Source organism: Lissotriton vulgaris, chromosome 11 (genome assembly GCF_964263255.1).
Source record: "Lissotriton vulgaris chromosome 11, aLisVul1.2, whole genome shotgun sequence".
Classification (NCBI taxonomy): Eukaryota; Metazoa; Chordata; class Amphibia; order Caudata; family Salamandridae; genus Lissotriton; species Lissotriton vulgaris.
The window spans coordinates 963,849,223-963,873,537 of record NC_141699.1 but is presented as its reverse complement, the minus strand read 5'-3'; the positions used below and the strand labels follow the sequence as shown (position 1 = coordinate 963,873,537).

General features: G+C 49.8%; 1 protein-coding gene across 1 annotated transcript in view; it reads left to right on the top strand.

Moving 5' to 3' along the window:
- Positions 1-24,315, top strand: part of LOC147683763 (arylacetamide deacetylase-like) — a 209,792-nt gene that overhangs the window by 102,064 nt on the left and 83,413 nt on the right. The window lies entirely within an intron of this gene.

Genomic DNA, 24,315 nt, shown 5'->3' with positions numbered 1-24,315 from the left:
TTCTCTAGCCTACTGCAGGCCTGCTTTAATGCCTGGAGGTCGGAGGTGAACCAGATGGATTTCCTGTCAGCACATCTGTTTGAGGGTTTCTTGATCAGGCAAGAGTGTTGGTGCAGTCGTTGATCAATTGCCTGAGGTTTAGGGCAGCAGAGTCGGTGTCTGTAGTGTCCGTTGGTGGGTTTTGGGCGAGGGTGGTGGCTAGCTGGTCTTCGGTGACTTTGCTCCAGCTGTGGTGTGGAGCCCGTTGTGTGCTGTACTGTGTTGTCAGCATCTCGAAGGTGAAGTGGACGCAACGGGGGTCAGTCCAGTGGAATTCGGTGGTGTGGCTGAAGGTGAAGTGGTTGCTGGCTGAGAAGATGGGGTCGAGTGTGTGTCCGGCAGAGTAGGTGGGGGTCGTGACGAGCTGTTTGAGTCCGAGGTTGGCAAGATGGTCGAGCAGGTTGGTGGAGTTGCTGTCGTTGGTGTTCTCGAGGTGGCAGTTCAGGTCTCCAACGAGGATGTAGTCCGTGGACGCAAGGGCGTGCTTGCTGATTAAGTCGGCGATGGAGTCGCAGAACTGTGGCCGGGGACCAGTTGGTCTGTAGATGAGGGTTCCTCTGAGGGTGCTGTTGGGGTTGGTTTGGATCTGGAAGTGCAGGTGCGGAGCGGGTGTTGAGTTTATGGCATCGGAGGCTGTTGCAAGGCTTGGAGGTGGTTTGGAGGCTGATGTAGTGGCAGTTCCGTCAGGCGAAGGGTCCATGGGTCCGCCTCGGGTTGGCCTGTAAGCAGGTGTGGAATTGGCTGGCGTTGATTGTATGGAGGTGGCTGTCATCGTAGCAGCGTTAGGTGTCGCAACGAATACAGGGGCCAGGGGGTCTGGCGCTGGGCACGGTCCGGGCACGGACGGGTACAGACGGGCTTGCCTAAGGAGCAGCTGGGAGGTGGTAGCGGGAGGGCGAATTGGCAAGCAGGGGGCGGGCAGCAGGGGACGTAGCTGCGTGAAAAAAATGGGTGAAAAGCGGCCAAAATAACGGGGGTACAAAGAGAAGTGCACCAGCGGGGGCCAGGTGAGGGGCACAGAAGGCAAGGCAAGGGGACAGAGAGGCAAAAGGGAACACCAGAAAACACCAAAACAACAAGACAATTTACAGTTAATGCAATGCAGGTCGAGGAACCAAGGCTACAGCGGTGACAGAGCGCAGAGGGACACGGTCACACAGGTGGTGCTGTGCGGCGTGGGGGTGCAACCTACCCGAATCAGTGTCAAGGGTCGCTAGCTGTTATGAGATTATCATGTAATCTCATAACAGCTAGCGAAGGGAGATCAGGTTCACTTTTTGCACCTAAAACAGGGCCTAAACTATGGTATAAATGGCCAAGAGTGGCATTTTTAGTAAAAGTGGTAGCTCATTTTACATTCCTCCTATTATTGTTCCTGTTATTGTTGGTGATCAGTTCCTCATGAGTAATTTTTTGTGCCTGATTTTGAGTTTTCCAGGTGGGATAATCCAACATATATGTGACAGGAGATTCCATCAGCAAAAGTCCTTTAAAGTAATCTTTTTTTTGCTCATTATTGATTTACCATCTGAACATAATGAAAACCATAAAAATAGTGTTTTGGGGTACCTGTTACTCGGTTACCAATGTGTTCCCATTCGTGTCTGTGTTTTTTTTTAAACTGTATGCATATCTAATTCATTTTCAAAAAATAAACTGGTTATCATGCAAATGTGTGTGTGAGTAAGATATCATGCAAATCTGTCACTTTTGGCATAAAGCAAATTGCACTTTTGATTAAAAGCATATTCATAATATGTCTCTAAATTCAAATATAGCCATTTATTCTTATGATTCTAGCCATTTTGACTCACTATTGTTTGTTTATAATACTCACAAATGTGGCGTTTGAAATATCCGCTGTATCATCTGCCCACACTCAGATTTTCGAGAGATGCGCTGATGCACATGAAACAAGATGTAACAACTCCCTGCTTACACTCTGTGCCAGGGGACAGTCCCTCTAACCACTGCCTTCATTGCCCATACAAGCTTAAGCTTGTATGGGCAATGAAGGTGGAGGTCAGTGGAGAAGTGTGGCTCAGGGGTTAGAGGCGGCAGACCTGGAGCTTGAGTTCGGCCCGGGACCAGGGTTCAATTCCCCACCTCGGCGGGTCTTGGGCTCAAAATTCCACGGACTCGATAATTCTCGCTCCGGTGCCTTCTCGACTCACGGGTTCACACTCTGCGACTCTGGGCAATAGCTTGCTTAATCTCCACAACGGCCCCTCGCGGTGGGATGCCTGGCTTTCACCTTGTGGATACCCTGCCAGGGTTATCTCACAGGGGAATACCAGGACGGGTTCCCTAAGCAAGCGCGGAGATGCCCCAGGGTAAGTCGTGCGCTATATAAGTTTCATTCATTTCATTTCAAGCTGAATGAGCCTTCACAAACCATTCCCATCTCAATGCGTATGGCCCTAGTCAACTGTAGATCGCTCCCGAAACATTCAGTAGAAATTTATCATACCGTAGAAAATCTCCAGCTGGATATCCTTTTCCTGACAGAAACATGTTTAGGACCTGACTCAGACCCTGACATCATTAAGTCCCTTCCACCTGGCTTTCTTATCCAGCATGTAGACCGATCAAAAGGGAAGGGAGGGGGAATTGCCATAATTTATAGGGGCCATCTTTCCTGCCGTCTCCAAGGTAGCCCCCTTTCTGACTGTGAAAATGTCCTATTTATGATTCAAATCTCCCCATGTAGATCTCTTTCAGGACTTCTTATCTACCGCCCGCCAGGCCCAATAGGACAGTTCTGTAACTCACTCAAGGAACACTCAGGCATACTGGCTGCCGATCACTCTACCTTTATGATCCTAGGGGATCTTAATATCCATTTTGACAAGGGTGAAGACAAACTAGCTTCTGATTTAATATCAGACCTGGAAACCCTCCAGCTTAGGCTGGAAAGTCGGCATCCCACCCACACATTGGGTCACCTCTTGGACCCCATTTTCTCCTACATCCCTGATCTCACAATTTTAGGCCCCACCCCGTTACCATGGTCAGATCACTTCCTAATATCGCTGAATTGGCAGATCTCCACCATTGCGTGCCCCAAACCTCCAGCAAGCAAATGTACACGCCCCTGGGCCAAATTAGACCCAGAAAAATGGAAGCACAACTTAGAGCGGTCTCCCCCACTACTAGTCTCGGATCCCGCCTTAGCCGACTCCGAATTCTCTAAATGGATCGGAGAGACATTGGATAAGACTCTGCCGAAAAAATCTACCTGCAAACCTCGGGGTAAAATTACCTCGCCTTGGTTCACCAAGGAAATACGCCTCTTAAAAAAGATCTGCAAAAAAACTGAAAGAGAGTGGAGAAAAAACTTCGACCCCATCAAAAAGCTAGAATATAAACACATGAATCTTAATTATAAAAAGTCCCTCAAAATTGCTCAGTCTAATTTTTTTGAAGAAAAAATTAGGTTATCCGCTAACTCATCTAGGGAGACCTTCCAAATTGCTAAAAAACTTCTCAAAACCCCGGATCCCCCCCCCCCCCCGTGGAACCCTCGGACAACCGGTGCAACGAATTAGCCACATTTTTTGACTCCAAGATCAAGAACATTCTTAACTCCCTCCCCTTACAAACACTAGACAAAACTTCCCTCCTTAACTTGCCCAGACCCACTCCCGAGACAGCAGAACCGCAGCTGACTCGGTTCGCCCCCATGACAGTAGGTACACTCTCTCCAGTACTACAATCAATCAAAAGTGGATCTCCATTGGACCCTGCACCTTTTAACATTTTAAAATCAGTTGCCCCCACCATTCTTCCCCACATGACAACCTTGATCAATATCTCGCTCTTCCATGGTACTGTCCCGCCTAGCTGGAAAAAAACAATTATTAAAGCCCTAATTAAGAAACCGCATTTAGATCCCCTAGAGCTAAGCAATTTTCGGCCGATCTCCCTACTTCCTGGCATGCGGACAAATGTGTCAATCGTCAACTCTCCAATTATCTCGAAATCAACGGCCTCCTCAAACCCTCACAGACGGGCTTTGGGCCTGGCCAGAGTACGGAGACTGCGATGTTGGCGGTTGTCGAAGAGGCGAGAAAGATCATTGACTCAGGAGGATCAGTGGCAGTGATCCTCCTGGACCTAAGCGCGGCCTTCGACACCGTCAACCACTCGATACTGGTCCATAGGCTTAGGGACCTGGGTATCACAGGGCCGGCCTTGTCCTGGCTGGAATCCTTCTTGAATGACCGGTCCTTCCAGGTAGCAGATGGGAATTTTACCTCCAAGCCAACAGCTATACACTGTGGGGTCCCTCAGGGCTCATCCCTGAGCCCGACCCTTTTTAATGTGTACATGTCCCCCTTGAAAAGATCGTCACCCCATTTGGGATTAAGCTGTTAACCTATGCGGATGACACCCAGTTGGTGGTCTCCCTTAGTCAGCATGGCCAATCCCACACCAATCTCCACACATGTCTTGGTGACATAACCAAATGGATGGACAGGTCCCACCTTTAACTCAATAGCGAAAAAACGGAGGTCATGGTCCTGGGCAATCAATCACACTTCCGCCCTGAGTCCCTGTGGCTCACCTGTATGGCACAACCCCTAACCCTAAACATGAAATCAAGAGCTTAGGTATATGGCTGGACGAGGGTCTTAACTTCTCCACCCAAGCAAGGAAAACGGCTGGAGTTTGCTATGGTATTCTACGGACCGCCAGAAAAATCCTCCCTCTACTCACTGCACAATCCCAAAAACTACTGATTCAGGGCCTTGTGGTGTCCCGTTTGGACTATGGCAATGCCCTGTATTTAGGGGCCCCCAATAAGGTGTTGGCAAAACTCCAGACAGTACAAAACACTGCCGCCCGCCTTCTCACGGGGACACATCGCCGCTGCTCAGCCAAACCAGCCCTCAAATCCCTGCTGCACTGGCTGCCCATCCAGGAAAGAGTACATTTTAAAGTTCTTTGCACCACCCATAAAATCTTGCTCGGAAAGGCCCCACCCATCCTAAAGGACCTTATCGCCCCTCACATAACTAACAGAACCCTCCGTTCCTCACATTCCAACCTGGCATCCGTACCTAGGATCAGGAAGGCCCGCTCTGGAGGCCGACTATTTGCATACAATGCTTCTAAGTTGTGGAATACACTGCCCCCGGACATTCGGGCCCAGCCCAATCTTCTTCCATTCCGTAAAGCACTTAAGACCTGGCTGTTCCCATAATACTCCTCTTCCTCAAATCTCTTCTGATCTATCACTAGCGCTGGGACGCTCACGGGCAGCCATGCGCTTTACAAATCTGTAAAATAAATAAATAATAAATAAGTGCATTTTATGCTATGTCACCTGTATTAGGGCTAATGTAACATCCTTCACAATTGTGACCGAACATCACATGTGCCCCTTGTATCCTCAGCTCCCATCTCATGCCCCCTTTCTTCCCTATATCATGCCCCATATACCTTCTATTTCCTGTCTCACGTCCCTTGTACCTTGTCTTCTCATCTCATGCCCCTTAGATCCTTAGCTCTCCATTTCATGTATCTTGTACCCTCCCTTCTCCATTTATGACCTTTGCATTCACTCTCCCTCATCTCATTGCCCTTGTACCTTCTGTTCTTCATCTCATGCCCCTTGTACCCTCTCTTCCCCATCTCATGTCTCCTGCACCCTCTCTTCCCCATCTCATGTCTCTTGCACCCTCTATCCTCGTCGCATGTCTATTGTACACTCTTCCCATCGCATGACCCTTGTACCCTCAGCTCCCCATCTCATGCCACTTGTACCTTCTGTTCCCCATCTTATGCCCTGTGTATCATCTCTTTCCCATCCTATGGCCCTTGCATTCTCCTGTACCCTCTCCATTGCATAATTCTCGAGTCATCTCAGCCCCTCCTCATGTCCCTTATACCTTCTGTTCCCCATCTCATGGACCTGTAACTTTTCTTCCCTATCTTATGCCCCTTTTACCTTCTGTTACCCATCTCATGCCCCTTGTACCTTCTGTTTCCCATCTCATGTCCCTTATAACCTCTCCACTGCATGCCTCTTGAGTCCTCTCAGCCCCTTCGATGGCCCCTGGGGAAAGCCTTATGTGTGTGCCTCCTCCTTTACTGATGTGTGCTCCTGTCCTGGAGAAGATTACCAGGGGCACAGGCAGGTGGGTTGGAGTGCAGAACCTTCACCACAGTAAGTGACCCCCTCCCACTTCCACCATCTCATCTCTTGAATTCAAGCTATAAATGATCTGTTGGAGCTTTCAACAAGGTCGGGTCGGAAGTTAATGTTGTGGACATTACCAGCATAAAACAAAACATGCTACAGGAAGAGGTGTGGCTATTTGACTGCTGTTTTATTTACAAACTTGCTTAGAAGCCATCAATACTTCAGAGACACATCAAGTAAGTTAACCTCTTCCTACCCTAAGGCTGCACATGCGTGCCCAAAGGGGGGGCAAAATGGAGTAAATAGTGCCCTGTCCACTCTGTCCTTTCAGAGATTCCAATGGAGCCCATCATTGAGAGAGCCTAGCTGCAGACCTGAGTTGGAATAGGCGGGTTTGGAAATGTGCATGCTGGGGGAGAGGGGTTAGGTGGATGACATGTCCCTATGTGTTTCCCTCTCCATTTGGTTGTTACTGTCATGTCTTACTAGAATGTAGCAATGGAACCCCCAAACCCTCTGCAATCCACCTGCCCCTTTTACCCCTTTAAAGAATATGGGGCAGATTTACTTAGAATTCATGCCACTTAGTGCAGCAAGGCAAGCAAAATAAAAAAAACATACCTGTAGACAGCTGCGTCACGCTCTTCTGCTCCTCTTCTTGAAGGCATAGTCTCTCAGACTCCACTGCGGCCAATCCTGATGCTGCACTTATGTTATGAGAGCAGCACGAAGATTGGCCCGAGCGCTGAGAATTTATGCGCCCTGGGAGACTGGGAGCCTGTGCCTGCTCTCTCCAATCCAGCAACGCAGAATAGTTTAGTCGGCTAGAGACAGCCAGCCGAACCGTCATGCGCACCAAAGGTAGTACACTAACACTCCTCCTGGGCCTATCGTCCCCCATGGCCTGTCCCCATAGACTCGGCAGGAAAGGAAAAATAAAATGATAATAAAACATTTTTATTATAGTTCTATTTTTCCTTTCCTGCAGTTTAAAAAAAGTAAAAAATGTTGTCCTCATTTGTAATTAGCCAGTATAAGTTGGAGATACAAAACAAAAAGGAGGAGAGAACAACAAAAGAGGAAGGTTTCAAACTTCTAGTTCTTGATTTCGCCAAAAGTGAGGGGATCTGATCATTCCTTTTACAGAGGGGATGTACTAGACATCTCGGAGCCTCGATCGGCCAAACCCTATACCTCTTTCTTGTCTCCCCCCTTCCAATCCTCCTTCTCCATTATAACAGGTCCTGCAGAAAATCCGCTCCAGGGCAATCAGTCCAAACCATTTGAACTTTCCTGGCCTGCATGGCTACCACATAATCATAGGAGTAAATTAACCACCATAACAATTACCGGAGAAGGAGACGTCCTTAACTGAGAAAATACATAAAAAGAAAAAAAAGAGACACAAAGAAAAAAATAGCTACCACAGAGGATTAAATAAAAAAACATTACTTTAGGCGTTTGTTTTTTCTTTTTTACATTTACCTATTTCTACACCAATCATCCCAAATATTACAGAATTAAGTTTTTTTTCTTACATGCATTGCCCTATCCAGTTTTGCAACCCTATGTATCGAGTTCATAATACTGGAGATCGTCTCACCTACTTATCCCCAAAAATTTGGGATTGAAGGACACCGCCAAAACATATGTGCTTCGTCTGCATCAACTTCCCCGCACTTTAGGCACTTCGCTCCTTTGGAACCGATTTTGGATAACCTTCTCAAGGTCCAATACGCTTTATAAATAGTAAATAAATGATTTTTTCTTAGAGGTGCAGACTTAACACTTTGCCATAAAACAGACAGAGATACTTGCCGTAAGGTATCAAGATCGTACCTCTGCAGCTCCTTCTTTCAAATTGATTTAAACCACAGCTGAAAGTCCTCATGAGGTTAAACTAGCATCCAATACCATTCAGCAATTTCTTTCCGCCCCAAAGAAGTAGTAACTACTTTGTGTTCAAAATGTTCATTACTGTTCCTGACTCTTCTCAGTGATTTGGCCCAGCTTGATAATTGATAGAATTTGAATTTGGAGACATCCCTCTTTGTAATGTTCTGTAGTTTTTGCCATGAAATTAGTTCCTTTCCTGTAGTTTTGAGGCAGCTAGTGGAGGGGATGTTCTTTTGCCGTAGCAGAGGAGCCACTGCTGAATGCAACCCTCATGCCTCAGTTACAGCTCGATTCGCAGATCATGTGCTCGCACCCTGATGATTCGCTGATCTGACATCGCTTTGACTCAGACATTCACGCCCCACACTTAATGCAGCTACAGCCAATTGCAAATGCCAAAGTCTGCCTCAGCAAGAGACGCCAAAACAATTATCCTGTATGCCGAGTTAACCTTCTGCCCCTCTCTGCGTAAATTGTATTCTGCTATCAGTCTAACCATATTCTGCTGAAGACTTGGTCTCAAGCTCCACCCTGTGAGCTTTGGATGCTGAACACCGATCGCCAAATGTCAGACGTCAGATGAGGGAGGGCTGACCGGAGGCACAGCACAGCGTGGCTTGGAGTGCTTCTGTCTGAAATTCAGGTCCTCAGATTCTGCCCCCCTCTGAAACCCTCCGCACCCACCACAACCCATGCCCACAACTGCTGCAACTGCAGCCACACACTCTGACCCAAGACCCGGGGTTGTGACCTGAGCTCAGTGGGTTAGCGGGTCTGTGGGTCTATGGAAAACTGAGGGAAAGACAGAGGGAAGACCAAGGGAAGACCACAAGAAGACGAATTTACTGGCCGACTGCAGCCAGGCTCCAGAGGTGGCTGCAGGAGTAACAAGGTACTGACGTGGCCACAGGACAACAGGGAAGCTTAGAAGGGAAGGTGAGTGGGTGAATGAGCATGGAGTCAGAGAGTTTTTAGAGTGGTAAATATCTGATGCTCCCTGGTGTTCTGCCTAGCCCTGCCTTGCTTGGTTTTGCTTTCACTCAATGCAGTTGGGGGAAGGGCCCATATTCAGAAGAGTGTCCCATAATGGCGGAAGAGGAAGAACTCCCTCAGCCAGCAGTCAGTGGGCAAAAGGCCCTGAAGGAGTTTGGTGACAAATTGAGATATTGGCAGCAAGATCTGGGTACAAGTGTGACTGTAGTAGCTACCGTCCGCCAAGAGCAAGCCCAGGCCCCAGTGGAAGCAGCCCAGCTTGGTCTGGGTACAGATTACGGGTGGCCTGGTGTGCTCCCACTCAGCCCCATCCCCCAAATCTCATCCATCACATATCACAGGTGGCCTGGTCTGCTCCAAAATGCTTCCAAAAAAAGCTGAACTCTCCCTGCACCACAAAAGACAAACAAATGATAAATCTAATTAATTGGAAGGTGTGGAGACCAGAGCAAGTGATTCCCACACAGACGTATCTTCCACCATCCTCTCTGCAAAACAATGAACCACAGCCAACTCACAGGAAGGTGTGGAATGCCCAAACCTCAAGGGATGATCCAGAAAGGCAGGTGTGTATGCACATAGACGACCGAACAAAAAACAAGAAGACTGTCATCATAAACATCTGTGTGGGCATACCAGCATAAGATATACTGATATAAGACAAAACCTGTATCAATAGACAACAGAAGTGCAAGTTGAAGGGGAGCCTATGGGTTTTTGATTCCAATAAATTGACAACTTTTTTTATTCTTTTTTTTTAATTGGGATTTGTATTTTCCATGGTACATCGTATTACATTGGTAACATACATAATATCATGTGAACTCAGGCAGCGTAGACATTAAAAAGAAACATACATTATGGAGCATCAATCTCGTCGCATATCCCATAGGTCAAATTAGAAACATTAAAATTGTACATGGATCCCACTTCAGTGGTCTGATGTAATCTTTGGTATGTCGAGTAATTCCATGTACCTGTATGTGAGGGTTTCCGCAAGGGTGTGGGTTGATAAAAAGTCCCCTACTCTATCCCTGTCTATCACTTTGGTTGATGGCCATGCTTATGTTCACAATGTATAGAAGCCAACTTTGTGGTGTCATAGAAAGAACATGAAACAATGAACTGTGGGGGGTAGGAGGACCGGGGGGGCTTGGGCAGTCCACAATTAATAGACCTTGTAGTCTGTCGCGTGTTTGGTTTCAGTTCGCCTACAAGATGTCTGTAGTTTCGGAATCGGAATTGGGGAACTGAGGATGTCTAAGGTAGGTTATGTATCCTGCCATAGGTCGGGGTGTTAGTGTAGCGGGCCCTACTTCTGGGTCAGACCTCCATCTGATATGGTTACTGGGGGAACATATTTGCTCTCACTATCGGGACAGGGGCGGAGTCTGGGATTGGGATGGCGTAGCGCCGTGTGAGTCATCTTGTGTTGTCTCTCGCCTGAACTGAAACAGAATTTGTGCCCATTCCATTGAGATGAGGTGTTTGCGAATCCCTTTCACCTCCTCCTCCCGCAACAGAATAAATTGACAACTTTATACACCGTAATAAGAGGAAGGGGTCCCAGTAATCAAAGAACAGTTTACAAAGCAAATAAAAATAAATCAATCAAGAGACAAATCTGTCCACATTGTTTTAATCACAATGTGAATGTATATACCAAATATATAGTTTATCTCAAAACGTAAACATAGTTTTCGTAGTGCCCCAAGTATAGTAGAGAGACAAGGAAGGGGGGAGTGAGCCTGTGAGGAAGAGGTGGAGGGAAGGAGGAAAATATTCTCGAGTGACAATTAAATCAGTAAATATACATTATTTGTCCATACTACACAGTGTGTGTAGAGATGGGGACCACAAGGTTCAAATTATTATTTCTAAACAACAGCATACTCCACAAAGTTCAAATAATGAAAGCATTAGGGCGTGGAGTTGGTAATACGAATAGTTGTCGACGTTTCGACCCTCTAGTATGCAGGTAGAGTTGCTATCCTTGCTGTGGGGTCTTCATCAGGACAGGGGCGGGGACACACCTATTTAATATAAATATATAAATTAATATCGGAAAATGAATCCCTATATTATTTCAAAGGAAAAGCACATCAGTACTGGCATGAAGTGGTAGGGGACAGAGTCATTACTGTGCCACATAATTAGAGCGAGTGTATTAATACGCCACACAATTAGTATGCGTGTGGTCGATCGACTCAAATGATCATAAGCGCATCTTGGATGAAGGACAAATAAAATAGCGCTAAGTGAGTGTTGGACAGGCCACATGACGGGCCGCTCTCCCCCGGCTCGACCAGGCCCGAGCCCAGTCACGCAAGCACCACACACCACCATTGCACGCCCTACGTCCCCTCAGGGACCCCTGCCCTCGAACATGATAACCTCGTGGGTCCGATCCACTGCCGGCCCATGCACCCAGCCCGGGCCGCCATCTTGGACGCCTCGCCACGAGGCCGCCTGGCCCCCGATCGACCTCAACCCTGGGCCTAGCCCAGCCTCAGACAATCCGGCACCACCCTCCACCCAGGAGGTGAGCGGGCTACTTGGCAAGTCAATGGGAGAGAGAGGTGCCGATGGCTCTCCCCCCGCCCAGTGCCGCTCGCCCATCGCCTCCCCGGGCGCTGGCTCCACCCCCCTGCTGGGTGTCTGGACTCCCTCATCCCGGACCTCCCGACCTCCAAGTGCGAGGGTCCGGACATCAAAGCACGCCAGCCCTATAACTGGGACAGCTCCAGAGCAGGAAGTCAGTTGTATCTTGGAGTCGAGAGACGTAAGAGGAACTCATCCTGGACGGACTACTGGCGCTGCCGTAGCTCTGTCCTGTGCACCATCGTCCTGCCTGTTGGCGCTGCCACAGCCGTCGTAACCTTCATTCTTCACCGTCGTCCGGATCTGCTGGCGAGGCCGCGGACCGTTGTAACCATCATCTTCATCGGGACCTGCTTGGCTTCTCCACGGCCCGTCGACCATCCTTCATCCATCTCGGGACCTGCTTGGCTCCTCCACGGCCCGATCAGCAACCACGCCGAGCTCGAGGATTGAGAGCTATTTAACTCATTGGTAACTAAGACTGTCCCGCTACCCTTTCTCCTCAACCAGAGATCAGAACCGAGGGGACCCCTGAGTCCAGACCTCCTTGTATCATCGCGACGTAACCTAAGAATTGCATATAAAGTCTCGTTAACCTTCAATCTTGTGTGGTGTCCGTCTGTGGGGGGGAAGTTACTTACCTGTACAGTCGTTGGAGACGGCTCTCCCTGGAGACCTCTCCCCGTAATCTCGGCCGACCCTCCCGGTCCGTCTAACATTGGTGGCCAGCGGCGCGATCCGAATCACCGCATAACGTACAGAGAGTAGCTCACCCCACAACGAACAACAATGTCGACTAAAGAGAGCGGATCAACTGAGAAGTTCCAAATGGAAAAACTAGAGGAATACAGCCATCGTGAACTAAAGCAGTTCTGCATCGAACTAGGTATCGCTACCACCGGACTAAGTACCAAGGACGATTTTAAGCATGCCCTAGAATCTTGGGCAGAGACCGGGGATGTCGAAACCCCTGAGCAAAGCACCGCGAAAAATACCAACACGGCCCCTGAGGGGCAAAGAACCAGTCTCTCGCAAGACGAGATCCAAGAAAGAGAAAAAGCCCGACTACACGAACTCGAAATGGCCCGACTCAAGATGGACATAGAACTCAAATTGGCCGAGCAAAAAATAAACTTAGAGCACCTTCGCCTCCGAGAAGAAAGAGAGGAGAAACAGAGGCAAAGGGAGCTCGAGGAAAAAAGACTAACGTACGAGCACGAACGGAACCTAGCCGAGATCAACCTGCGCAAACAAAATAAAGAGTTAGGGGTGCCCGACAGACCGTCCACCCCAGGGACCGCGGAGAAAAAAGTGCACATCCCCAAGGATGTGGTCCGAGAATATTTTCGAGAAGACGACATCCAGCAATGGTTTAAGGCCTATGAAATCGCGATGACTGCGCACCGGATCGATAGAACCGACTGGGGAGCCGGCCTATGGGGCAAATTCCTCAATGAGGGCCGCGATACTCTGTTACAGCTCCCAGACCACCAGATGACCTCCTACGACCATATGAAAGCGGCCCTCCTCACCCGCTATGGCCTCACGCCCGAGATGTACCGTCAGAGGTTCCGAGACTGCACACGCATTCCAGGTACAACTTGGGTGGACTATGTAACGTACTTTAGCCGAGCCTTCGAAGGCTGGATCAGAGGGAACAACGTCACGACCTACGAGCAGCTGTTCAATCTGATGGTATGGGAGCATCTGTCCAACAATTGCTTCATTGAACTACGCCAACACCTCCTCGACAGCAAGTTAACCGATCCCCGGCAGCTCGCAGCCGAAGCTGACCGGTGGGAGATCACCAGAGTGGGCCGGAATGGGTCCTACGAGCAGAACAGGAACAACAATGGTCACTACCGACCCCGAGGAGGAGGAGGGGGCCAAGGACGAGGAAGAGACAATACTCCGGCCGCCCCCGCTACCAGCACCACCCCCCCGGCCAACCGGGGCAGCACCCCGGCGCGACCGGGATACAGAGCCAATGTTACATGTCACCGATGCCAACGAGTCGGCCACTATGCAAACGACCCAAGCTGCCCGCAGTATCAGAGTCCAAGACCCCGCCAGGTGGCCGCCGCGGCACTAGGGGAAGAACAGATCTCCGAGGAACAAGAAACAGGCGAGCAAGAGTATCAAGAGTGGGAGCCAGCCGCCATGACTCTCGCGTGCTTAGGGGGAAGAGACATGGTCCCGCGGGTCCCCCTACCCGCTAACACCCAGAAGTACAGCCAATGGGTGAGCATCAATGGACAACGGGCCGAAGCCCTTCGAGACACCGGGGCCAGTGTGACAGCCGTCCGCTGTCATCTGGTGACCCCAGAACAATATCTACCGAACGTTCTCTGCCCTGTGCGATCAGCCGACAACTCGGAAAGTCTGTGTCGGATGGCCTGCGTCCCCTTTGAGTGGGGAGGGGTCTCCGGCATGTTGAAGGTAACGGTCCGAGACGACGCCCCCGTGGAATGCCTCCTCGGAAATGACCTGGAAAGCTCCCCGTGGGCAGCCGTGGAGCGAAAAGAACACTTGGGGATGTTGGGCGTCCCAGACTGGGCGTGCGTCACCACCCGGTCCATGGCCGCCCGTGCCAACCATCACCCGGAAGAACCAGAATGGCCGGCGCCACCGCCTCCGGTCGCCCCCGCCGAGACCCCCGACCATGGCATCCCCCTCGAACTTGCTCAACCTTCCGACCTCGCTAATCTTGATCAGTGGGCTCAAGAAGGGGGACCCACACAAGAACAATTTCGTCAGGAACAGAAGACCTGTCCCTCCCTTGAGGGACTCCGACAACAAGCGCTCGCCCAAAGCGCCGGGGATACCTCCGGAACTCATTGGGTCTACTGGGACAATGATCTATTGTACAGCGAGCAACGAATCGCCGAGCTGGGGGCCAACCGAGTACTAGTGGTGCCCCTCCGCTTTAGAGACTTCCTGCTAAACCTGGCCCACGATGCCCCCCTGGCAGGGCACCTGGGACAGGATAAAACCTACAGCCGCCTAGTGACCCACTTCTTCTGGCCCAAAATGAGAAACGATGTGCACCAGCATTGCCGATCTTGCCCCACGTGCCAAGCCAGTGGGAAGAGCGGCCGCAAATTAAAGGCTCCCCTGCAACCCTTTCCAGTAGTCACAACCCCATTTGAGAGGGTCGGGATAGACATTGTGGGACCCCTGGACCCGCGTACAAGACAAGGCCATCGCTTCATCCTGGTACTAGTGGACCACGCCACCCGCTACCCTGAGGCTATTCCTCTCCGGACCGTGACAGCCCCAGTGGTCGGCCGGGCCCTGATGGGGATCTTCTCCCGTGTGGGGTTCCCCCGAGAAGTCGTCAGTGACAGAGGCACGAACTTCATTTCTAAATATATGAAGTCCCTCTGGCAACAGTGTGGGGTCACCTACCGCTTCACGACCCCCTATCACCCCCAAGGAAACGGACTTGTTGAGCGGTTCAATCGCACGCTAAAAGGGATGATCGGGGGATTGGAAGAGCCCCTCCGTCGCCAGTGGGACGTGCTGCTGCCGTGCCTCCTCTTCGCCTACCGGGAGGTCCCACAGAAGTCCCTAGGCTTCAGCCCCTTCGAGCTGCTCTATGGGCACCCAGTACGGGGGCCACTCAGCCTGATCAAAGAAGGCTGGGAGATGCCTCCGGCCAAGAGTCCTCCAGATGTCTTCCGGTACCTCCTCACCCTCCGCAACCAGTCCCGGCGGTTCAGAGACCTAGCAAAAGCCAACCTAGAGGCCAGTCAAGAGGACATGAAGAAATGGTATGACCAGAACGCCTCATCCATTGAATTCGAGCCGGGGCAACAGGTCTGGGTAATGTCCCCCACCGAACCGTGCGCTCTCCAAGACAAATGGACGGGACCCTTCAAGGTAATCGAGCGCAAGGGTCCTGCCACCTATCTGATCGATATGGAGTCCGCCCGGAATCCGCTCCGAGTCCTCCACACCAACAGACTGAAACCCCACTTTGCACGAACAGAACTCAGCCTCTTGATGGCCACAGACAATGGGGTTGAAGACGACTCCGAGCCTCTCCCTGACCTCTTGCGGACCCAGGAGCAAGACGGCTCCGTGGATGGGGTCCGACTCTCGGAGACCCTCACCAGAGAACAACGGCAAGAGTGCCAAGCCCTCCTATCACGGTTCGCCAGTCTGTTCTCCCTCACCCCGGGTGTCACTTCCTGGTGTGTGCACGATGTGGACACCGGAGACAGCCCTCCTATCCGCCACCGGGCCTACCGCGTACCTGATCGGGTACGGGCCTGCATCCAGGCGGAAGTAGCTAAGATGCTCACGCTCGGGGTCATCGAGCCCTCAGACAGTCCATGGGCCAGCCCGGTCGTACTGGTCCCCAAAGCAGCCGCCCCCGGGACCACACCAGAACTCCGGTTCTGTGTCGACTACCGGGGTCTGAATGAAGTCACCAGAACGGACGCACACCCCATCCCCCGGGCAGATGAACTGGTCGACCGAATGGGCGCTGCCCGCTACCTCAGCATCTTCGACCTGACGGCAGGTTATTGGCAGATCGGCCTCACACCCCGAGCACAAGAACGCTCTGCCTTCTCCACCCCCGATGGCCACTATCACTTTACGGTCATGCCCTTCGGCATGAAGAACGCCCCAGCGACGTTCCAACGGCTCGTCAATCAGGTCCTGGCGGGGCTCGAAGAGTTCAGCGCCGCCTACCTGGACGACATCGCTGTGTACAGCCACCATTGGACCGAGCACCTCCACCACCTCCAAGCAGTGCTGCAAGCCCTTCAGCGAGCTGGCCTCACGATCAAGGCCAGCAAATGCCAAATTGGACAAGGGTCGGTGACCTACCTCGGACACCAGGTGGGAAGCGGCCTAGTGGCCCCCCTACAGCTGAAAATTGCCGCCATCCAGAACTGGCGACCCCCTATCACTCAAACTGAGGTGCGAGCCTTCCTGGGCCTCACGGGCTACTACCGAAGGTTCGTGAAAGATTATGGTACCATCGTGGGGCCTCTCACCGAACTCACGTCAAAAAATCAGCCCAAGAAGGTGAACTGGACCCCAGAGTGTCAAGCGGCATTCGAACAGTTAAAGGCCGCCATGTGTTCCGCTCCTGTGCTCCAGGCCCCAGACTACAGCCGGGAGTTCGTCGTCCAGACGGACGCCTCCGACCAGGGCATTGGGGCGGTCCTGTCCCAAGTGAACACCGAAGGCCTCGATCAACCGGTGGCCTTCATCAGCCGGAGACTCCTACCCCGGGAACAACGCTGGAGCACCATAGAGAGGGAAGCCTTCGCTGTGGTATGGGCCCTCAAGAAGCTCCGGCCCTACCTTTTTGGCACCCACTTTCGGGTGCAGACTGACCACCGACCCCTGCAGTGGTTGATGCATATGCGGGGGGAAAACCCAAAATTGCTACGCTGGTCCATCTCCTTACAAGGTCTGGACTTCACAGTCGAACACCGGCCTGGGTCCGACCACGCCAACGCCGATGGCCTGTCCCGGTTTTTCCGCCTCGACGAAGAGAGTCCCCAAGAGGATGGGTAACTCTCCCCGCCTTCAGCTGGGGGGGACGCATGTTGGACAGGCCACATGACGGGCCGCTCTCCCCCGGCTCGACCAGGCCCGAGCCCAGTCACGCAAGCACCACACACCACCATTGCACGCCCTACGTCCCCTCAGGGACCCCTGCCCTCGAACATGATAACCTCGTGGGTCCGATCCACTGCCGGCCCATGCACCCAGCCCGGGCCGCCATCTTGGACGCCTCGCCACGAGGCCGCCTGGCCCCCGATCGACCTCAACCCTGGGCCTAGCCCAGCCTCAGACAATCCGGCACCACCCTCCACCCAGGAGGTGAGCGGGCTACTTGGCAAGTCAATGGGAGAGAGAGGTGCCGATGGCTCTCCCCCCGCCCAGTGCCGCTCGCCCATCGCCTCCCCGGGCGCTGGCTCCACCCCCCTGCTGGGTGTCTGGACTCCCTCATCCCGGACCTCCCGACCTCCAAGTGCGAGGGTCCGGACATCAAAGCACGCCAGCCCTATAACTGGGACAGCTCCAGAGCAGGAAGTCAGTTGTATCTTGGAGTCGAGAGACGTAAGAGGAACTCATCCTGGACGGACTACTGGCGCTGCCGTAGCTCTGTCCTGTGCACCATCGTCCTGCCTGTTGGCGCTGCCACAGCCGTCGTAACCTTCATTCTTCACCGTCGTCCGGATCTGCTGGCGAGGCCGCGGACCGTTGTAACCATCATCTTCATCGGGACCTGCTTGGCTTCTCCACGGCCCGTCGACCATCCTTCATCCATCTCGGGACCTGCTTGGCTCCTCCACGGCCCGATCAGCAACCACGCCGAGCTCGAGGATTGAGAGCTATTTAACTCATTGGTAACTAAGACTGTCCCGCTACCCTTTCTCCTCAACCAGAGATCAGAACCGAGGGGACCCCTGAGTCCAGACCTCCTTGTATCATCGCGACGTAACCTAAGAATTGCATATAAAGTCTCGTTAACCTTCAATCTTGTGTGGTGTCCGTCTGTGGGGGGGAAGTTACTTACCTGTACAGTCGTTGGAGACGGCTCTCCCTGGAGACCTCTCCCCGTAATCTCGGCCGACCCTCCCGGTCCGTCTAACAGTGAGCAGATTAAATCAAGTGATTTTTAAGAAAGAGTTGGAGTGCAGCCAGTCCGGGGTAGACGGCAGTGAACGGACATCTCAGTATCAGATGACATCAAGCAATCTAACCCGCCTCTACATGCATTAAAAAAAGCACGTAGTGTTAAAGATCATGTAGTTCGCTCCTTTTTGAAGACTAGAGATGACCCCACGGTCGCAACCCTTTGGAACCTGCCTGCTATCGTGGGCCATTTCAGATGCGGTCAGTGCAAGGCATGCGACAGTGTCATTCAAACCAAGGAATTCATCTATCGTGATCATAAAATCCCGCTGAGAACACACACCAACTGCAATTCATCAAACATTATATACGCCATCCTTTGCCCATGTTCAATGATATATGTTGGTCAGACACAGCAGAAAGCAAAGGCCAGGATCCTTCAGCACATGAGTAGGATCAGGTGCCTAGCACCAGGTGCACCTTTGGTTGAACATTTCTCCACAGCCGGTCACTCACCGGACAGTTTGAAATGGGTAATCCTTGAAAAAGCAACCTTAGGACCCCGGGGTGGTAACATCGCGAGCATTTTGAACACTCGAGAGCTTAAATGGATGTTAAGGTTTGATTCCATTGAGAATGGGCTCAATGAGCAAGATAGCTCTTTCTCCCAATTGGCAACCTTATCGTCTACCTGAATCTAATGGTATGCAGTTTTGTAAGATATATATAAATCATATGTGGTCCTTATCCTGTGTTCAGAAATACGCCACTACTCTGTGTTTGTGTGATTACCAACTCGGATTGAGATTCTGGATGGCCTTTACCCTCATGTGAGAGGTACGCCATGCAACCTACTACTTAATCTACCTGTAGGGTGGGCACTATTATATATGTCTGATATAACTTCTCAAGGATCCAAATGATCTGTGGCCTTTACCCTCATGTGAGAGGTACGCTACTCCTTGGTGTGACGCTGTTACTCTCTAACCTAACTACATCCACTGTCGTACCATCTACTTAATAGTGCTATATGATGTTTTTCTGTCAATGTAATTTCTTGAATGACCAGATTGTTATGCGACTCTAGTACGTTATAGGCACACCATTCCTGCTCGAATAATAAGAGTTTAGTGAGTCCCTGTACTGGCGGATAGCAATTAGATAATATATACACTTAAGTATTATCGAAAACGCTGCGTTTTCCTTGACTCTGTAAAATCATGTGTCCAAATGCTAATCCATCATGGTTATTATGGACGTATTTTATTAATATTCTGTCTTAGTATCAGACCTTTTATTAATGGATTGACTGATATGTATTTTTCGCTTAATAATGTTACCGCACTTTGGTCTTAACGGGAGTCTTTCTACTATGCTTACACGGGTGCTTCGCACCACGTAATCTCATTGCCATGGAGATATCTCCAAACCCGGAACTGAGCATCGCCATTGCGAATTCTGCTCGTTGCGGGACGTGATTCATTCTTAGACCGGTAAGCGCCTTTCCTAGCGTGTTAATGCCTGATGTAATGATTACCCCTCGATGGGCGTCACTCAACAGTTTCTCCCGCCTTTACCTTTAGAATTTCTACGAAGCACCCGTCTGACTTGACCAGACCCCCACACGATCGTATTTTGATCGCGTCTTTTTGGTGAGTGCAACCCTCAACTAACTTTGACTGGTGTGATTTATGTAATGATTACCCCTCGATGGGCGTCACTCAACAGTTTCTCCCGCCTTTACCCTTAGAATAACTACGAAGCACCCGTCTGACTTGACCAGACCCCTACACGATCGTATTTTGATCGCGTCTCTTTGGTGAGTGTATCCCTCAACTAACTTTGACTGGTGTGATTTAGCTAGCCGCTCCTGTGCTAAACTCTGGTCCTCTGTATTTACACTCCCCAGCTCCGCTAGAATTGATAGGACCTCGGACCATGTTACTAAATTGATTTGGGGTCGTCCCGATACCACACTGTGGTAAGTTCCCCTTTCTTATTTTAGATCTTTCCACTATTTAGTGTATACTCAACCTTGTTTAATTGTCCGCCCTTATTGCATATTAACAGCTTTGCCATCATTGACGATTCATTTGGACCCCGCCGTTAGACTGTACCACGGCCCTTTGTATACCACTTCGTGGTAAGTTTACTTTTAATTGCTAATACCGAGCAAGCGCTCGGTCTTGCCAATACTTTGAGCCAACCCTATCCCACAGCCAGTGGGTACTGAGATGTCCGTTCGCTGCCGTCTACCCCGGACTGGCTGCACTCCAACTCTTTTTTAAAAATCACTTGATTTAATCTGCTCACTTAGCGCTATTTTATTTGTCCTTCATCCAAGATGCGCTTATGATCATTTGAGTCGATCGACCACACGCATACTAATTGTGTGGCGTATTAATACACTCGCTCTAATTATGTGGCACAGTAATGGCTCTGTCCCCTACCACTTCATGCCAGTACTGATGTGCTTTTCCTTTGAAATAATATAGGGATTCATTTCCCAATATTAATTTATATATTTATATTAAATAGGTGTGTCCCCACCCCTGTCCTGATGAAGACCCCACAGCAAGGATAGCAACTCTACCTGCATACTAGAGGGTCGAAACATCGACAACTATTCGTATTACCAACTCCACGCCCTAATGCTTTCATTATTTGAACTCTGTGGAGTATGCTGTTGTTTAGAAATAATAATTTGAACCTTGTGGTCCCCATCTCTACACACACTGTGTAGTATGGACAAATAATGTATATTTACTGATTTAATTGTCACTCGAGAATATTGTCCTCCTTCCCTCCACCTCTTCCTCACAGGCTCACTCCCCCCTTCCTTGTCTCTCTACTATACTTGGGGCACTACGAAAACTATGTTTACGTTTTGAGATAAACTATATATTTGGTATATACATTCACATTGTGATTAAAACAATGTGGACAGATTTGTCTCTTGATTGATTTATTTTTATTTGCTTTGTAAACTGTTCTTTGATTACTGGGACCCCTTCCTCTTATTACATTGATAACCCAGGTCCCAGTGACGCTAGCTGGGTACAACCCCTTATCTATACCCAACTTTATACACCGTCAGGAAAAAGAGAACTGGTAAGATCATAAAACAAGCAAAAGAAATAACTTCAAATCAAAAGAAAGTGATAAAAAGCACCAAAACCCCCAGGAAAACATGACAAAACCAATTCAGACCTCTGGTGCGACATTCATTTGACAATACAATCAATATTTGGGTCAATGAACCCAAGCAGAAAATTTACCTTCTCAAAGGGTCCAACAGCGGTCATTTATGCTACAACAGACAAAATCAAGGGTCTCAGGAAACCACTAATGCCGCAAAAGCTTGCCACCTCATCATAAGAGGACTTAGGGGCCTCTTAGGATGGCGGGCAGACCTGAGTCCACCCACCATCCTAGCGGGAACAGGACCGCCTGCCTGCCATGCGGCGGTCCTTCACCCCTCATTATTATGTGACCGCCATCGAGGCAGTCACATCTGGCATTTTAATATTGCGGCGGGTGCTGCTGGCTGCAGGACCCGCCGCAATGGTAAAATGCCATGTTGTGCATTTCCATGCACAACGTGGCAGGCACTGTGCGGTCCCAGCTCCGTCCAGCTGGCAATCCTAACGATTGGCCCACTGGCGGCAACGCGGCAGACAGACTTTCCGTCTACCGCGATACCCACCGCCATCGTAATATTGCGGTGGATAATTCACGTTACGATGGCATGACGGTGTTGGCGATCGTTACACCATCGTAATCAGCCCCTTAATCTTTAGTGCAGAGCAAAGTCCCCAAATCACACCACAAATTAGAGTGCAACAGTCAGCCAGAAGGAGGAATTAAAAACAAATAACATCAGTGTATTAATAACATTTATCCAACACCTTTCAGCTCTTCCAGCTGAGGTTTTGTGAAGAAATATTTTTACAAAAGTTAATTCTCAATACTTTCTGTTTTTAATATATGAACAAAGAGGGCCTGATTCACAAAGATACACTTACATAAAGAACACCACTCATAAAAAGATGGGATGTGTCTTTACTTTTATGTGCAAAGTTGTCCGCCCCCAACTGCGGAGACTCCATTGCCGTAAAGTTACTTTTAAATCTCAGGTTTGTGAAAATTGAAAAAGAGTAAACTCAAACAAACTTGAAAGTTTTACCTTTGTGAATCAGGACCAGAAAGATTACATTACAATGAAGGTGTGGTCGCAAAGATAGACTGATATCAGAAATATAATTTAGTCACAGGAACAAAAGGTTTGGCGAATGGCCAGGCCAGATGACCAACACCCTATGTGTAAGGACGAAGGCTGTGTGAAGCAGGTGCTGGCCATCCATTTCAGGTGGGTTTGCACCCTAGCCAGATACCATGGTCTGCAGCAAACTCATGCTGTGCATGGCCAACAACAATAAATAATGGGGATTGGACACACACAGAATTTTGTGCACATCACATGGGCTCCAGTGAACCCCCAGTTATGCACAACTGGTATTGACATCCATGGAAGTGCACAGATCTTATGGCTGTAGTGTTTGATTAAAAGATAACTGGAAAAGCTAGAGGCAAAGCTTACAGTTGGCATTGATATGTGTAGAAACATTCCGCTAATCAAATGCAGCTGAAGTACATTTATGTTTTTGAGTTAAGACTAAAAACCATTGAAATTCTCAAGTTATGGTTAGGACTACAATCCATAATTCGCATGCCAGCCATGAACACCATAACTCACACACAAGTGCAATGCCATGACCTCAAAAGATTATATATACACCAGGATGTAACATCCCCCAAAAGGAAAATGTAATTAGATACCAACATGTAGGAGTGATGTGAGGTGTATTTAATATATAAGAATATTTATACATCCCTCCCATTAAGGTATAAGGATTAGAATTGCAATTGTTGTGTGAGTTATGGTTTGCATGGCTTTTATGTAAACCATGGATTGTGGTCCTAATCATACCTTGTGAAAATCAGTGCTTTTTTAGTTTCAATTATAAACCATAACAACAATGTGACTTTGTTTTTTTGTGAAAAAATATATACATATAGAGGCTGATTACAATGGCGGACGGTCTGGAGTCGGTCCGCCATCATGGTGGTGATCAGGACCGTCGCAATGCATGCAGCGGTTCAGCACTACAAATTAGGATGCGGCCGCTAGCATGTCGGTCGCATCTTGAATTTTAACATTGCAGCAGGTGCTGCTGACAGCAGCAACTGCCGCAATGTTGGAAATGCATTTTGTGCATTTCACTGCACTACATGGCAGGCACGGCACAGTGTCTTCCATTTAGTGCACTGATATCCCCCCCAGTGCACAAACACCTCCCAACAACCCATTGGGGGCCCGCAACGGACCCCCGAAACCAATCCCCACCAGCCTTTCCATGATGGTTTTGCCGTCATGGAAAGGCTGGATCAAGCCTGCATCGTAATTTGGTGGACGGCGCCTGCTAGGCACCACCACTATTTTATGGATGCAGACCACTCCGCCAGGCAATCAATATGATTGCCTGTTGCGGTTCTGTGGTAGACGGTCTTTGCGTCCGCCACGGTCACAGTCTGGATCGCCCGCCATCCTAATCTGGTGGATGGTAAATCCTTATCCGATGGCAGATGGATCGCCACCACACGGCTGGCGGTGGCAGTCCTTCCGCTATCATAATGACCCACATAGTTCCCAACTTTTAGGTGGAGAGCAGCTGCTTTATATGTAATACTATATCATTGAGACCTGCTCTTCGCGGTACATCAACAACCAGCAATTTGAAAGCCACACTTCAAGCTATAGCAACAACAGCCTGTGGTGACTGCCAAGGCGAAGCAACAGCAATGACCACCCATGGCGCCCAGCCTGCTGTTAGCACTAGAAAGACAACCATCCACACTGCTCTACCTATTCCTCACACCCTTCTCCACCACAAACAGAACTCTGCACACAGTTCTTAGACTCTTCCCCGGGACTAATGAAGTTCCTGTATCAGATCCATGCTCCGTTGTGG